The 17,422-nt window shown below is 44.4% G+C and overlaps 1 long non-coding RNA gene across 1 annotated transcript in view; it reads left to right on the top strand.

Annotated features, from left to right (window-relative positions):
- Nucleotides 1-15,908, top strand: part of LOC138259614 (uncharacterized) — a 63,664-nt gene extending 47,756 nt beyond the window's left edge. The window contains exon 3 of the long non-coding RNA XR_011198757.1: nt 15,539-15,908. This is a non-coding gene — a long non-coding RNA (uncharacterized lncRNA). The remainder of the gene's footprint in view (nt 1-15,538) is intronic.
- Nucleotides 15,909-17,422: the final 1,514 nt, after the last annotated feature.

The following is a 17,422-nucleotide window of genomic DNA, read 5'->3' as shown; positions in this document are numbered from 1 at the left end:
CCCCCATGCCAAGAGCCATGCAACCATAAAGGTTAACACCAAACAGAGGCCACTGCAGTGGTCAGTGCCCACAACCACTCCTTTAGCTCTTCACCCACAGGGCCCAGGGCTACCTTTTGAAGGCTTCTTTTGGTCCATGGTGCATGTCTTCTGTAATGGAGTGATGTGCCACTACATCCTGTAGCAAACTCACGCCTTCCACTCTTATCTGTTAACTGAGGAGCCACCAACTCGGGCTCAACAGTTGCCTGACTGGTCAGGACTTTTTGTGGGTGAGGTTGCGCTTCACCAGTTCCAACTGTGGAGTTCTTCCCTGATGGAACACAATCTCCTTGGCTTTCTGGAGCCTTAAAGGTTGTCTAAGTCTCCTACTTTTTCTTCTGAGGCCTACTTGAAGACACTGCAGGGGCAGCACCTGTAGAACCCTTGGGAGAGGACCAGCTCCAATTTTGGGGTCTGACCAACCTCTGGGTGGTCATTTCCAAGGAGACCCTCAAGGGGGAGGTCTGTAATGACTATCGCCCTTCTCCAGCTAAGGATCCCAGCTACTTCTAGGGGAACTATGGCTGCAGGCCTATCATAACTTTCCCTGGGATCTTGGGATGGCATCCGACAAGGTTCAAATATCTAGGCGTACAAATATATCATGAACTGGGAGATCTCCTAGAAGGAAATGTAAACCAAGAAGTTCGGGCATCAAAATCAGCCACCCAGATCTGGAAAACATTGCCCCTCTCAGTAACCGGGCGAGTGGCCTTGACAAAAATGGTGGCACTACCCAGAATGTTATATGGCTTCACGACTTTGCCGGTGCTGATACTTAGAGCGACCTTTAGGGAAATCAATTCCGTCATCACCGGCTTCATATGGGGGGCGGGACGCCATAGACTGGCCCTGCATAAATTGCAACAGCCCACCGCGGAAGGCAGGTTAGCAGCTCCTGATATGGAACTATACTATCTGGCGGGACAGCTCCAGTGGCTAGCAAAGGAATGGCACACTGTAATAACGCTAGAAGCTGAAAGCCCAGGGAAAGAGACAGCTCTCGCAGAGATACTAATAGCTCCAGGGGTTAGGAAGGTGACAAAATCACTGGAATATCAAGTAATAAGTGCATGCTGGAAGCGTAGCCTGCAGCGAGTGCAAGTCAAGTCCCCATATACACCGAAATTCCCCCCAAGATTCCTGACTTTACTCCCCGGAAGCAGCTCTATAGCAGGGATCCAGAATATAGAGATGCACGGAATAACCACGATAGGGGACCTATACAGGAATGGAGAGCTCATGACATACATGGACATGACACACTGCTGGGTCCCGCCCGGGATGTTCCTTACACATAGATCTCTAATAGCTCTGATACAGCGACACTGGAAACAGGGACTAAGGGAACCACCCACACACGCAGGAAGCCATGCCATTTGCACAATAGGGGGAGACAGAAAGACAATATCCACGATATACAAAACACTGCAAACAGAAGCACTGACCTCTAGAAACTCTAAAAACCCAATGGCAAGCAGATATTGGGGAACACATAGACGATGAACAGTGGAGTTACATCACAGCCCAAGTCTACAAAGTGTCTAGGAATGCCCGGTTTAAATTGATCAACATCTACATATACCATAGAGCATACCTGAGCCCAGCCAAGCTAACATCAATGTACAAAAACGCAAGCAGCGCTTGTCCTAGATGCACAGAACAATGGGCAGACTTACTACACATGCTATGGACTTGTAGAGAACTAACAAACTACTGGGAAGAGGTAATGAAAGAAACTAAAAGGATTACAGGAAGGAAACTGGCGAGAACCCCAGCAGTAACTCTACTAGGAAACTTTAGAACAAATTCATAGATCTAGCGTTAATCTTAGGAAAAAGAGAAATCACAATGCACTGGAAGGATCCCAAAGGACCGAGGGCCCAAATGTGGAAAGACACTTTGATTAAATGGGCTGAAGCAGAAGGCGAGGTATTACGCCTGGAGCTGACAAAAGGAGCGGGAAACGCAGAGAGGGCACAGCAATGGGACAAGCTGATAGATCGCATGAAACACCCAATAGACAACCCTCAGGACCAAGACATCTCAACAGAGGAATCAGACTCAACTGAAAACATTAACACGGACTAGCAAGCAGGCTTGCCATATGCTGGACAATAAACAATCGGTAGCAAAACCCAAGGTGACAGCGCCCAGAGGAAAGGAGCACGGGAATTCGACCTGAACAGCTGAGGGGGCAGGGGGAGGGGGTGAAAGGTAACGTAATCAAAGTTCTGCAAGTATGAAACAAAACAATAAAAATATATTTAAAAACAATAAATAAATAACTTTCCCTGGGATAGTCCTTTCTCTGGAAGTCTCCTGGGATGTACTGGTTGGAGAGCACCTACCTATCATGAACAGCTGTGTGACTGGCATAGATGTTTCTCAGGGGAGTGGTTGAGATCCCATTCAGCAGTAGGTGGTGGAAGTGTCTACTCCCCTCTGGAATCTCCAACTCATCTGTGGGGCTCACTTTCCACTTAAAGGCTAAGAGGATCTCCTCATTTGAGGATTCATCCCCTATGGCTACATTGGCTACCCCTGGGGGTTTACTAGTGTGTTGATTTGTGGGAAAAGAAGTGTCCTTGGTGTGGTGCCCTTTCTGTTTACAGTTACGGCACCATGTCTTAGTAGCATTACAGTTTTCTCCCTGGTGTACCCACTTTTGTCTTGTGAGGTATCTTTGGGCCCACCCTCCTGGACTTATTTTTGGGGGTGGTCCATCCTCTTCTCTTGGTGGGGCGGAGGGGTGGTGTTTCCCTGACTCTTTCTCTTTTGGTCACTTTCTCCAGTTCTAGTTTTGGGCACCCTAGTAATTACCCAGTGATCACTCTTCCTCCTGAACCTTTGGGGGGGGGAGACTGGCCCCAAAACAACTAGGTACTGGTGCAACTTTTCATGGAGGTGTTCCTTCATTACTAAATTATACTGCCCTTCATAATCAGGTACCTTGTTGCCTTTTGACCAACCACCTAGTATCTTTACTGTGAAGTCCACAAATTCTACCCAGGATTGACTCTGGGATTTTTGAGTCGTCCTGAATTCTATGCAGTATTCCTCAGTGGTAAATCCAAAGCCCTCAATCAGGGTACCCTTCAGGAGGTCATAGGATTTAGCATCGATTTCACTCAGTCAGGAGCATATCCCTGCATTTGCCTGAGAACAGTTCCCGTAACAGAATACCCCAATGCTTCTTTTTGATTTCCCTCCCAACACAGAGTCTTTCAAAGGCAGTAAACCACTTCATGATATCATTCCATTCTTGGTAAAGCAGGGACAACTTCTTATAGTAGTTTTAGGTTGAAAGGCCTTTCTTCCTCCCTATTTATTGATATTCTGCCACAATAGATGGGTGCTAAGCCCAACTCTTTTCTTTTTATTTCTAAAAGCTGAGCCTCCAAAGTCAGTCTTTTGGTCAACTTGTCCAAAGTCAGGCCCTCGTCAGTAGGTGCACTAGTGCTAGGAGTAGAGGAGCTACCTTCATCCCTATTGTGCACAGTATCATCTTCTCCACTAGAGACTTCACCATCTATTTTGTAGCTGGAGTGGACTTTATGTTGTGCCACCAGAAACCTAAGCTGGTCTACTTTGGCATGTTTTCCAGTAGCAAATTTTGTACAGCTTGCAGAGTTTCCTTAACTGGGCATAGGTATATGCCATGTAAGGGGCCAGGTTGAGCTCCTGGCTCTGGCTCTCTGAGTCTGACATGTTTTATGCTACTAAAGTTGAGACCTGTTTAGAAATGTAAAACCCATTTTGGATAAGGCCAATTAAAGTAAGGACTCTTAATTCTAACTCTTGTTGTAGGAACCTAACCGTGGCCTTAGCAGTTAGTTTAACATTTTACAGAAAAATTTAGCCAATTGAAAAAAATGCAGTTAAGCTAAAGGCAATTTTGAGTTATTTGTGTGCTCACATATTGACAAAGTGGTAACAGCAAATGCAAAGTCTTGAATCCCACCGCTGAGACACCAAACGTAGGAGGTGGGCTCACTATATAGTGTACAAAAATGATGTGCACTGTGCAGAGAGTCCAAGCAAACCCTCCTTGATTTACAGAGGTAAAAACTAGACCATCTAATGCTCTAATGTTTATGGCAGCTTGGTCAAGTAGTTAGTCCAATCTTGGAGAAGTGCAAATCATTTGTTGTACTCGCAGTATCAATAAAAATGGAACACAGGCAAAGGAATAACTTGACCAATTTACAAAAATACTTCAGATTTTTATGAAATTTCTACGTCCAAGATCATCAAAATCAGGTAAGAACTTTGTAAGTTGAAAGTCCTTAGAGCTGGTGCAGGACCACAGCAGGGGACCACTTGGAAAAGTAATGCACAGGCAAACTACAAGGTGAGTCTGTTGGGTCCCTTTGGTGTGTAGAGGTTGCAAGGGGTAGGGGACCTTTAAAGCACAGCTGGTTCTCCGGTGCAGGGTCCAGGGAGTCCGGGTTCAGAGCAAATAGGTGAGCCAAGAGCTGTGTGCAAAGGTGCCCTTCGAAGCAGGAGGCAGGTCACTTTGAGGGTGGATTGCAGGTCAGCAGGACCAGTCTGGAGGGTTGGTTCTTGCGTGTCCTGAAGTCCCTCGAATGGGGGTCAGGGGTGGTTTGGGGGGCATTATCCCTGGCTATTACACGGTTCAGCCACTCGAGGTCGCAGTGGTACCATACTTGCAGGGTTTGTACTCGTGTCCGTCGGGTGGTATTTGGTCCGACTACTGTGCCGGTTCCTTGGTCAGCGGCCAGTCAGGAAACTGGACTTCACTGGTCTTTGCTTCTTTGTTGCAGGGAGTGATGCCTTCACTCCAAAGGGAGATCTTTGGCTATTTTCAGAAGGATGGAGATCTGGGGCTTTGTAGAATCAATACGCTATCCATGTAATCCCTTAGTGGCGATTGTCAAGCCCTGGGTGCAGCAGGCAGGGTTTGGCGCCTTATTCCTTGTTCATCAGGAATGCAGTTTTTGAGCCTTGGGTCGTCTTTGTTGCTGCCTTCTTGTGTCCTTGGAATCTGATCTGCAGTTCTAGGGGTGTACCTAGTAGTAACCCATGTATCATATACCATAGAGTGGCTATACCCACTGTGTGACCACTTCCTGTGGGCAGAGGTCACTTCCTCATCTGTGATAAGCTATTCTCCTACCATGCATGATGGAGGAAAATGAAATGGAGAGGTCACCTTGCATGCTACACCTTAGGGGTGGTACAAGCTGGGGGTGGCCTCCGTTGCGCCTTCCAAAAGTGGGTGTTTGCAACTTGGGAAGCCATCTGCTGCTTGCAGGGCTTGGGGTCGTGGTTCAAGGGCGGTAAGCCCTTTGAAGCTCACAGGCAGGGCTGTGCACATTCCTGAGGGAGGAGATGTAACACTTCTGCCCAGGAAGTGCTTTGTTTTCTGAAGCCAGAGAGCAAAGACTCTCACCCCAGGGTTCCAGAATCTTGTCTGGTGGTGGCAGGTTGATTGTGACTAGTCAGTTAGCTTTTGCAGGGGGTCATCTCTAAGGTGCAATAAAATAATACTGGTGCCAGTTGGGATCTACTGTTTTCAGTTGTTTGATACCAAACAACCCAGAGTGGCCATCATGTAGCTGTGAAACTCGTACTGACCAGTGTCCAGTACATGCCTTTGAAATGGCTGCTGTCTTCACTTACTACGTCCCAGGTTTGGCACGAACACAGTATGAGCATATTGCTCATGCTTCTGTACCCACACATGCAGTGTAGTACACACTACCTTAGGGCTTAAAGGCCAGCCAGAAGGGTGACTTACCTATATGGCATAGTGTGTAGTCGACCGGTCACACAGGCTGTGTGCCATGTCATTTTTCCATGTTGGGTTTGCACCAGTACACTCGGCCTGCAATAGCAGTGTTGAGTGCACATGGATGCATTGTCCCTGAGGGTGGCATAATCTCTGCTGCGGCCCTCCGGGGCCTACTCTTGGTACCCGATTCCCCGGGTACCTACGTACCATTTTCTAGGGACTTATAGTGGCAGCTGAAGGAGTTGCCAATGGTATCAATATTTTCACAATCTTAGGGAAAGAACACTGGCACCGGGGACCTGGTTAGCAGGACCCCATTGCACTTCAGTCCAGATTGCATCCAGAAACCAAAAAGTTTATACTGGAAAAGGGTGCCAGTTTCCCCACAATAACACCTTTTGTGTATGGTTGAAAATCCTCAAATTCCCCTACAAAGTGCAATTATGGTTATAAATTAAACCATAAAAATGTGCAGGTTATGGTGAGGAATGAAATTCTTTTCTCAGAACATCCAGGTGAACAATAACATCAATGTCAACCTTCAGTTGTATATCTGCAGTCGAACACCAAACATTTGTCTAAAGAAATGAATGCACTCCTGTGAGTTAAATGTTCCAATGTTTTAGTGCTAGTTGCTATGCTGCTAGTGAACTTGAGTGCATAGTCCTTAAAACATTTTTTATGTTTTCAGATTCAATAAGGAATAGGCATGGGATATCAGGGCAAGAGGTAAGTGTGCAAGACAGTCAGTGGACTTCAGTGAGATTTTCTTACTCCGTGCTCCAGTGCATAGCCTTGCTCGAGCATCTGTACAGTGCATTGAATTGAACTGAATTAATCATTTGTAGAGCGCAACTGTCACTCCAACAGGAGCATCCGCACACTATTCCAGGGTGAGAAGTGATCTGCTTATGGCGAGGGGGATCCCATCAGAAGAAGGGCTAATGACTCTCAAGATGGGAGAACAACAAAGTGAGTTGTGGATCCCAAAGATCCACGTCTTGAGCTGTTTTCTGAAAACTGGTTCAGAGGCTATACACCTTAAGTAGCTAAGGAGGGAGCTTCGGGCCGTCTTGCCTAAAACAGTAAAAGATTTACCTCCTTTGGTTTTCAGTCTAAAAGGGGCAGGTATGAGCAGATGGGCATGTGAAGATCTCAAGGTTTTTCTAGTAGTCTAATGGGTGAACCTTGCAGTAAAGAATTTCTGTCCAGTTGCTTTGTGGGTTCTAAAATTAATCAAGAGGATTTTAAAGAGCTCTCTCTTGTGGATTGGCAGCCAGCGCTGTACTTTCAAGGCTGCAGAAGCGAACGTTCTTATAGGCAGTTTAGGTACTGCTCTAATAGACATGTGTTGGACAACTTGAAGTTTATGCATAATCTGTTTAGAGCATTGGTTTCCAACTTGTTGTTCGGGGGACCCGCGAAGCCTCCTCAGGGTGTCCGCGACTGCTTAGAAAATTAAATAATATTAATAGATTAGGTTCCCAGCTTTCAGTAATGACCCAGTTGGGGGTCCCCAGATTCCAGTAATGATTCAGTGGCGATCCCCGGGGTCCAGTAATGATAGTCAAAAGGTTGGGAACCACTGGTTTAGAGGATCCAGCATACAGACTTTTGTAATCGTTCAGCCTGGAAGTAATGAGTGCACAGGCTACTGTTTTCCTCTCTGTGAGCGACAACATTTCTTCAAGGATTTTATTAGATGAAAACAAGTCCCTGCAACCACAAGGCCCTATGGCCGAATTTACAAGCTAAGATGGCCTGACAGAACTGGGCCAGTAAAATGGCTTAGAAGGCTACCAAAGTACCAGACTCTACTATCAAGGGCTCGAACGACCATACGTCAGTAGATGCAAAAGCAGGTGTAATAAAATCCCTTAAAATGATCTGCACCTTCTCTTTAAAATAAGACGAGATTTGATCACATAATGCTTGAGATGGCAGGATCTGTTTTTCCAATGCCATAGGCTTGAGAAAAGAATTCAAGATCTTGAAGATAAGCTTTTGGCCAAATTGGACTTCCTCAATTTGCATATAAAAAAATGAGTTTTTTTTGTGGGGGGGGGGGGGGAGAGTTTGCAGACCTAATCTACTTGTGATAGGCTTTAATTGCTGGTCTAAATTGTGTCAAATCTTCTAGATTGTAGACCGTACGCCATTTTCTTTTGAGTTGCTTGCAGAGCAGGTGTAGCTGTTGATCTCTTAGGGTCTGGTTGAGGCAGGGGGCCGGGTGTAGAGATTTAGACCTTTTTTGATCCAGAGTTACTCACGATAAACTGGTAGCTGCTTGAGATATCCACCTATTGAATGATTCCACATTGTCCTTAATTCGTGCTTACAGATTGGGGGGAGAATCAAGAGTTTTTGAGAATCTAGGATCTATTGATACTTTACCCCACATACATGAGGTGGAGGGGACCAAACAGGGAGCCGAGGAGGGAAGATTGCCTTGCTCCCGAGTGATTTTGAAAGGAGTTAGCACGTGGTCTGACCAGCTCTGCTGGATGGGGACCTCTACTAATAAGTTGGGGTTGTTGAGCAGATGCCATTGAGAGTTTGATTCCCCCTCATGTGTGGGTCCTAAAATCAATGTATGTAGTCCTAAGGATCTCAAAATACGAGAACAATTAATTACGTCTGAGTCGGTAGCACAGTCCAGTTGAAAATTAAAGTCTCCTGTAATGGTGAAGTTGGAGTTCTGAAGCTCCAGGTGAGCTAGAGCTTTGCCATGTGAGGCCAGGAACGTTGAACCTGGGAGGTGGTAAATCAGGCCCCCTGCAAAGGATTGGGAGAGGTGATCCTCAGGCAAAACCCTGAGCTTTCAGCTTCTGATGCAGAGCTAAAATTAAGTGTCAACCTGGAAGGATTCTCTAAAAAAAATAAGGGCAAGACCTGCGCCCTAGCGACTAGGTCTGTCCTGCCTGGAGATGGTGTAACCTGTGGGAAGTGCAAGGGCAATATCCGGATTGGACCAGTCTTTTAACCAGGTTTCAGTGGTGAAAAAAAAATCAGCCTGAACCTCAGAAATAGCATTATTGACTTCCTGGGAGTGTTTGTTAAGGGAACAAGCGTTAATCAGGCCACCCTGTAACATGTATGTCTCATGAGCTGATGGGGGTCTAGTACCCAAAGGCGTGTTTTACATTTAAAACAAGAAACCGGGCCCTCAATGTTGCATAAAGATATGATGTTTTCACAATGTGAAATAGACTTAGTGCAAGTTTTTAATAAGTCAGCAGAGCTAGGGGGGGAGTAGCATGGCTAATGCTGGTAGCACTCCAGGCGTAGACTAGCTTGCCTTAGGCATGCCAGCAGCCCGTCTGCATCATAGGGTTATTTTTAAAAAGGGAATTGCACCAAGACGAAAAAGACTAGAGCACCCGCAAATTAAAATGGCGGCTCTGAAAAGGCTTCACAAGAACCAGAAAGTGACTCAAAAGTGCCAGTGAAAGTTAAAAAACCAAAACCGTATTGCCTAAAAATTCCTAAAAAACATCTTTAGTGTGAAAAAAATCAAGTGTTCACTAACTGTTCTGTATAAAAAAAAATTAAAAAAATTAGCGATCACTATAGCAGAGAGTTCCCCATATGGAAAAGAAGCTATCTGCTGCGTGTCCACATCATAGGGCGATTTAAATAGGGTACTGCACCAAGAAGGAAAAGACTTAGGTGCCCTCAAACCAAAATGGCGGCTCTGAGAAGGCTTCCCGCGCATTAAGGTGGTTTGCCGGCAATAGTTTTCCAGAGTAGCAGTGTCTGTGCATTTTTCAATATTTGGCACTGAATAAACCTGTCGGCAATAGTTTTCCAGAGTGGCAATGTCTGTGCATTTTTCAATAATTGGCACTGAATAAACCTGTAGGCGTTCACTTCCTCCATGTACTTAAATTGATGCTGGGTTTTTTCCACATTAGCCAACAAATCTCTCACTGTCCATGGTAATGCTCATGGACTATTCCCCCACTTCCCCTTTACTTGACATGCACCTTCAAAATCTCAGTACTTTGACTACCTTCACCTTCTGACTTTGAGTAGTCTCCTCATAACGCCCCTCTCAAACCAGCACATGAGCTCCAGCTATCACACATCTGTCTTCATGCCCTCCACAGGCCAGTCTTTAGACCCCTGTCAGTGCTAGTTGCATTCCGAAATCACATTTTCAGCCTTGTATGGACTTGCTGACACAACTAACTGAATGCTATTGAAAATATTTGTTCAGCTGCAACTAGGGTGTAATTTACAATCAGTTGCGTTTTATCATTTTCTAAGAGACTCAATTGAGCACAAAGAAAACAGTAGTGAATTATTTTGATGCGACAAGTGTATTTCTACACTGTCATTAATGCGGCATTGCCGCTTGGAGAATAGATCCTGTTTTAACATCAAGCACCTCAAAAGACTTGGAAAAAAAATGAAGAGAGCTGGAACAGAGATATCTCTGGTAATAATTGTACTGTTTCTTCCCAGACCCCTGACTACCATAGAGAGGACTTGCGCCCTTAATTGGAAATCCTCTTTTAAAAATTAAATCAATTAATGAAAGCAAAGCTCGATTCTCAATATTTCAAGAATCATTGGACTTCAGAAAGGCACAAAAATTGCCTCTTAACTTCTCCTTCTTGATGGCGCTACCAAATAGGACATGGTGGCTCATTTCATTGGTTACATAGGTTTGGGTTCATGAACACTTAATGAAAGGTTGTTCTGAAGAACAAAAATGTGGAGTTGTATTAAGTTAAGAGTCAGGGGAGTGGAATTTATTAAAATATCTACTTGTCCAGGGGACAGGTTGCTTCTCAAATCTACTTGTCCTGTAAAAAGATCTACTTGTCCCTTTGGTGCCATGTAGTGTGGCGACAAATTATGGCAGCAATCTCATTATGTAAGAGCTCTGATAATAGCCTCTCTGATTATGCCCGGGCTACTACCTTAGTAGGGCTTGAATACTTGCAGTTTCAATCCCTACTCTAGCAATTTCCTTATTTTTCCACCTTTCTGCAGATCTGCATACTGGGGCTGGAGGAAGCAGTAAGCAATAGTTCAAGGGCTGGAATGCCTTTGAGTCTGCAAACCTACTAACCTGCATGTTTTAAAGATTTTCACCAGCTTCTCTCTAATATTTTCCCATAATAAGAAAGGTTGGACATTTACTCCTGACAATGGCAGAATTAGAACTTCTTCCAGGGTTGGGAAGAAAGTGGCTGTAGGGAAAATGAACTTGCAAATGCTCAATAGATTTTCACATGAGCAAATCTACACATCGTATTTACCCATGCTAAAATACAGTTCACAGATATTTTATAGGGGTACAACATATACCATGGGTGCACTTTTGTGACTTTCTTTAAGTATTTGGGGCCACATGTCAGTAGGTTCAGATTTGCGACCCGCAAATTGCGAGTCAGAGAGACTCGCAATTTGCGAGTCGCAAATCCAAATGTAGGATGGTGTCCCTGACACCATCTGTGATTCGCAAGGGCTTCGCAAATGCCCACCTCATGAATAATCATGGGGTGGGTCGCAATTAGCGACCCCCTTGCGAATGGCGGCCCTCACAGGGATGGTGGCCTGCTGGAGACAGCAGACCACCATGTCTGTGACTGCTTTTTAATAAAGCAGTTTTTTTTTTTTTTTTTTTTTTGTAATGCAGTCCATTTTCCTTAAAGGAAAACGAGATGCATAACAAAAATGAAACGTTTTCGTTTCATTTTTTCAGAGCAGGCAATGTTCCGCAGGACGACTGCCTGCTCTGAAAAAATGTTTACACTGACATTCACAATGGGGAAGGGGTCCCATGGGGACCCCTTCCCATTAGCGAAAGTGTTAGCACCCATTTGAAATGGGTGCAAACTGCGATTGGTTTGCGCCCGCGGTCACAAAACAATCCTACATTGCACTGCGAGTCGCAATTAGGAAGGGAACACCCCTTCCTAATTGCGAGTCGCAAACCCGTTTTGCGATTCGGTAACCAGGTTACCGAATCGCAAAACTGGGTTTGTGCATCGCAATGTGCTTTTTGCACACCGCAAACAGCGAAAGTCGCTGTTTGCGACATGCAAAAAGCTACCTACATGTGGGTCTTGGTCCCTAATTAGGTCTGGTGTTAACAAAACATTTTGTTTTTATTAAACTTCTATTTCTCTCTCTTTCGGCTGGCTTTACTGTGAGCGATCACATTCTGCTCTTCCACAAGGAGCATATTGGCACACAAAGTAGTTTTGTTCAGTGTCAGGAACTACAGTGGCAATCAGTGACGTAACGAAACTGGAGAGTGCCCCTTTGCAAAGAACATGGAGGAGCCCCCTCTCCAGACTCACTCAGGCCAGGTGCTGTGCTGAAGGGGCCCCCAGGAGGGCAGCTGCGGGGCCTTTGTTGTGCCACTGGTGTCAACGTGTGCTTTTAGAGTTCAAAAACGTTTTTTTTTTTTTTTTTTTGCCAGTGTTTGTTACAGTGTTGAGGGCCTGATGGCTCCCACAACAATAAAGTGTTACAAAAGCCATGTCAAAACAAGACATGCATTGATGAAACTAAAAGACTTATAATAATATGTCAGATCAGTTGGCTTTGTCAGCGTTTGTTTATTTTCATGCTTCCCATAATCGTGTTGAAAATGGTTACACTGATTTTCCATTACAAATATTTTTGGGAAATACTAGCATGCACCAACACATTTTACTAAATGACACTTCATTTGCATCTAATCAGAGAGCATTCTGGGAGAATTATACTTAGCCTCATAGCCTAAACTTTTCAAACATGTGTATACAAGTTTTGTTTTTTTTTTGTGCTGGAACCAACGTCAGTAGTGAAGTGTGACCTTAAAACATTTATTTACAGCACTCACCCTAATAATGAAGGATTTCACATAATGAACCATAAATACAAGTTCGAACAGCATTATCTTTTGGAAACATTACCTCAACTGCAGAGAGTTCCACTCTCTGTAAACAGGCAGCCAAAGGTTTTGTGCTGCAGAGGGTTGGGCCTACTTGTCCCAAGGACAAAGTAAACATAAAAACTTGTTGCCCTTGACCCCAAACAAGATGTCCCGGGCGATAGGAATTCCACATCCCTGTAAGAGTACATACCCTTTCTACATTATGTCTTGGACCTGATGTTGAATGTACCTCTTTTGATACATGCATGATTGGTGTATGCTCTGTACATTTGAATATGTGCCAGTATGGTGATGTATAACGGTTTTTGTCAACAGTGAGCGTCCATTATGGGATACTCTGTTAACCCCTTTGCTTCCAGGCCTTTTACAACTCCTGTGCCAAGCCTTTTTTTGGCTATTTGGGGTTGCGCTTAGGTCCTCATAACTTTTTGTCCACATAAGCTATCCACGCCAAATTTGCATCCTTTTTTTCCCCAACATCCTAGTGATTCTAAAGGTACCCAGAGTTTGTGGGCTTCCTTGGAGGAGACCAAGAAATGATCCAAAATACAGCTAAAATGTTGTTTGTTTTGTTTTTTGGGAAAAAAGTGCTGCAGAATAAGGCATGTTTTGGAGATGCATGTGAAGCACACCACCCTGGACTCGCCCAGATGTTTGGTTTTCAGATGTGTCTAGGTCTGGTAGATTTTTCTAGGTGGCAGCGTACCAAAGTCCAAAAAGTGCAGCCACTCACCATTCTAAGTGGGACGATATTGAGAGTTAGCCAAGCTCTTTTAGCCCAAATGTAAAATCAAAACCTAAAATAATCAAATGTCCTCTTGCTTGCCGTTGGGATAAGATCCTTTAGTTTGCGGGGGCTTCAAAACTGTTACTCCCTGCAGTTGGGGTGGGGGGCATAACCATGCCCATACTGGTTGGCAGCCCCCACCCCTCTATTTTTTTTTTTTAGTTTTTTTTTTTAGTTCCCTTGCATCTAGTAGGCTTTCTCTCAGCCCCTCTCGCCCCCCACCCTTCCTGGAGTGGATCGGGGGTAATTGCCCAATCTGCCGGTGGGCCGAACAACTTTGTGCCTATTTATATGGGATGGGGATATTTCCTTACCGCCACCCTCTTTATAAAAAATAAAAAAAAAATCTTCCCCGATATCTAGTGGGCTTTCTGTCCCCCCCCCCCCCTCCCCCCCCCCCCCCCCCCCTTAAGGGCAGATGGGCCTTAAAAAATAGGCCTACCTGTCCCAGGGGGGGGGGGGGCAGAATTGGCCAACAGTTATGTGTCCTCCTAGTGGGGTGGCAACCCTTGCCCAAGGGGTAGCAGTCCCTCTCCCCCACACACAAAAAACAAACGAAAAAAAATCCCTGGTGTTTTTGTGGCTTCTGCCCCCATTGGGGGCCGATGGACCTAAAAATAATAGGCCAATCTGCCCCAAGGGGGGGCAGAAATGGCCAAGATTTATGTGGCTTCCTTTGGGGAGCCACCCTTGCCCAAGTGGCTGCCCCCAACAAAGAAAAAACACTCACAGATCTCTGACGCCTAGTGGGTTTTGACCGACCGACCTTCCCTCTCCCCCTGGGGGCCAGATCGGCCAAAGAAAATGGCTAATCTAGCCCGGGGGGGGGGGGGGAGCCGAAAAATATATTGCCCCCTGGGCAGCGACCCCTTGCACAGGGCGGTCGATGCCATAAATATAAAATGTACTAAATTCCTGGTGCCTAGTGGTTTTTGCAAAATCGGCTGATCTAGCCCCCTGGGAGGATTTGGGGGGAGGTGTCTAAAAAACAGATCCAATAAATATTGCCCCCAGGGGAGTAACCCTTGCCTGAGGGGTCGGCTCCCCTAAATACAAAAAAAAATCCCTGGTGTCTAGTGGGTGGATTCCTGCTCCACAGCCGGCGATCGTGGTACAGGAATCCATTCAAAATAGGCACGGGAAAGGGAAAAACTCTTTCCTTTCCCCCTATGTCTGTTTCTTCCTCGCCCCCCAGGGGTAGGGACTCACCAAAAATGAGTCTTTCTTCTTGGCGGCGCTGGAAGCAAATGCTTCCAGCATGTCCCCGGCAGCATCTGATAACGTCGGTGCCCTGGGAGACCTTCGTCATCTGATCGTCGTTTGGTGGGGAGAGGGGGCGTGTGGCAGGGGAAGCACTAACCCTGCCATCCCTGACCAGGGGGGTGTTGGTGGGTGGGTGACCGAAGGGGGCCGCGCTAGCACTCCCGCAGGACAAGCTGGTCTTGTCCTTGGCACACAAGCATCGTTGCTCGTCCCCGGCACCCAAGGGGTTAGTATCTGTAATTAATTCAACCACCTTCATTTCGATACCTGCACTTGTATTTGGTTCAGCTGTAGAAGATATTGTTAGATGTTACTTATCATCTTACTGCTGCATGTAATCAATAATGGGTGCTTCCTATCAATACTGGCACAGGGTTGTTTCACTGACAACTTACAACCTTGTATTGGTGATTCTGGCTGCCTTGTCAGAGGTATTTGTATAATTCAGCTAATCCTGTTAGTGTTTTTATTTTAATATGCTGTGCAAACCCTCTGCACATCTTTTGTATGGGTGTTTTTGAAAGTGCATACAACTTATTAAACATAAATAACTGAATCACCCCAAACCCAGACAGCAACCTTAATGATATGAAATCTATGAATTGTACTGCCTCATCCTTTTGGAACCAACATGGTGATGTGTTTTATAGCTTTTGGGTTTTTTTTTTGGTCAAAATGCTATTGCTTATCATTAAATATCTAATTATTTTTGCATACCATTGATCTTATGTGTCTAAATGTTGTGTCTTGTAGCTGCACTTACACTCCTTTCTTTTTTTCTATGTTTTAGAGCACCTTTGGATTTTAAATACTGCCCCTCAAGGATTCATCAGGTCTACAGTGGCTAACGAAGGAGAGTACAAATGCAAACCTTCTGAGTATTTGATTTGCTTTGCTCACTTTGATTAAGAAAATATATTGTCCTCGTGAGTGGCTGTTGGTTAAACAAGTTTTATTTCTTTTTCTATTTCAAACACACGCACACACACATGTGTAGAGAAATATATATTTTCCATACCACTAAAAACTAAAACCAATTAACTATTTAATTTACAGTTTGTCATGTGCATTGCCTGGGTGTTTCTGTAAAGACAGTTCATTTGAATGTATGTGTATTGAGTTAAACTGATGTGAATAATAAAATGTTTGTCATACTTAAATGTGTTGTGCTGCTTTTTTTCTTTTTTCTTTTTTACAGGGTAAATTACTGATTTTTGTAAATTGATGTATTACAAAGGGGAAACATTTCAGAGTTAAAGTGGGAACAGTTGTAATACTATTCAAGGCAAATTATAACATTTTCTTTTTAGTATGTTACAATTGAATAGTACATCTCCCCATTTTTTAAAATTTTACTTTGAAGTAATTTGGAAACCGAGTCCCCTCTAAAATACAACTTGCTAGTATGTTGATCGCTTCTTCTCAGAAGACAAAATCAATACCTCCGTAGTTCAGTTTATATAGGCAAGGCCACTGGAATTATGCTGCAGAGGAGGCCCAAAATATATGGCAAGAAACCACAAATTTTGCAGCAAAATACAGTACATTTTGTGATAGCATTACTTCATTATTTTATCATTTTTACTGATGGTAACACTGCCTGGCCAAAGATTTCACATCACTAGTACCTCTTAACTAAATGCATCAATAAGCAACTGAAAGATGACTAGTTCACTTTTACAAAGAGCCTTCTACTGTGCATGAACACATGTTGCCACCTTTTTAGTAGCTTTTGAACCGTGTGAGCTTGAAGCAATGTTGGGTCAAAATCTGCAGATTAAGCAGCAGCTGATGGATTATGTGGCAGTCAAATTCTGCAAATGTATAATTATGTTGGAAAAGCGGCAGCCGCTGAATATTACTCCAGTGGCCCTGCAAAACGGTCACCAATTAGGACAAAAAAAATTATAACAAGCATTGACATTGCCAATAGGTCTCGCTTCTGGGACCTTATAAGTGTTTAACCATGCAGCACATTATCCTGGGTACTATGCTGCTAGGGATTGAAGAGCTATACAATTGCTACACACAACCCTAAAAAAATTCTAATTGTCTTGGCGAGAGGATGTGGCATAATATTTAGAGCTGGGAAGCCGGGTTTGAGTTTGTCGGCTCGCCCTGTGTGTTTAAAAAAAAAAAAAGTAAGCCTAACTGTCAATCCAAGGAGTAGTTAATTGAAAATGTACAATAATATGAAACAGGGCGCCGCAGGGGCTCAAAATGTATTGGGAATTAAAGTTTGTTTACACACATACATTCTGGTTGGCAAGTGGCGTCAGCTGAGCATGTTTCCCCAGATAAGAGCCAAATGCCCTGAAACAAACCATTGTGGAAACTTAGCAGAACACTAGCAGGAAACTAACTAAACAAGCAGCGGCAAAAGAAAAAAGTAGTGCCATGACACTAACCTATATGGGCAGTTGTACAATAATCCATGTAACGGGGTCAGTCTCAAGGGCGGGAACCAAAGAGCCAAAGGTGGGATAAAAGTAAATCATTTACCAAAGGAATTTTGAAAGGCAGGCCAAGGAAAGAATGAAAGTGGTGGGCACGTGGTGAAAGCCCACAGAAGTAGATTACAGCATGCCGTGAGACAGTACATGTGTGCTGCCTAGGCTGAACCCGAAATTGTGTGGCTACTGACTGTAGTGAAATTCATGAAAATATAATTTTG

The sequence above is a fragment of the Pleurodeles waltl genome, chromosome 9 (assembly GCF_031143425.1).
Source record: "Pleurodeles waltl isolate 20211129_DDA chromosome 9, aPleWal1.hap1.20221129, whole genome shotgun sequence".
Classification (NCBI taxonomy): domain Eukaryota; kingdom Metazoa; phylum Chordata; class Amphibia; order Caudata; family Salamandridae; genus Pleurodeles; species Pleurodeles waltl.
Note: the sequence above shows the minus strand (reverse complement) of the source record. Positions and strands in the feature narration are given on the sequence as shown.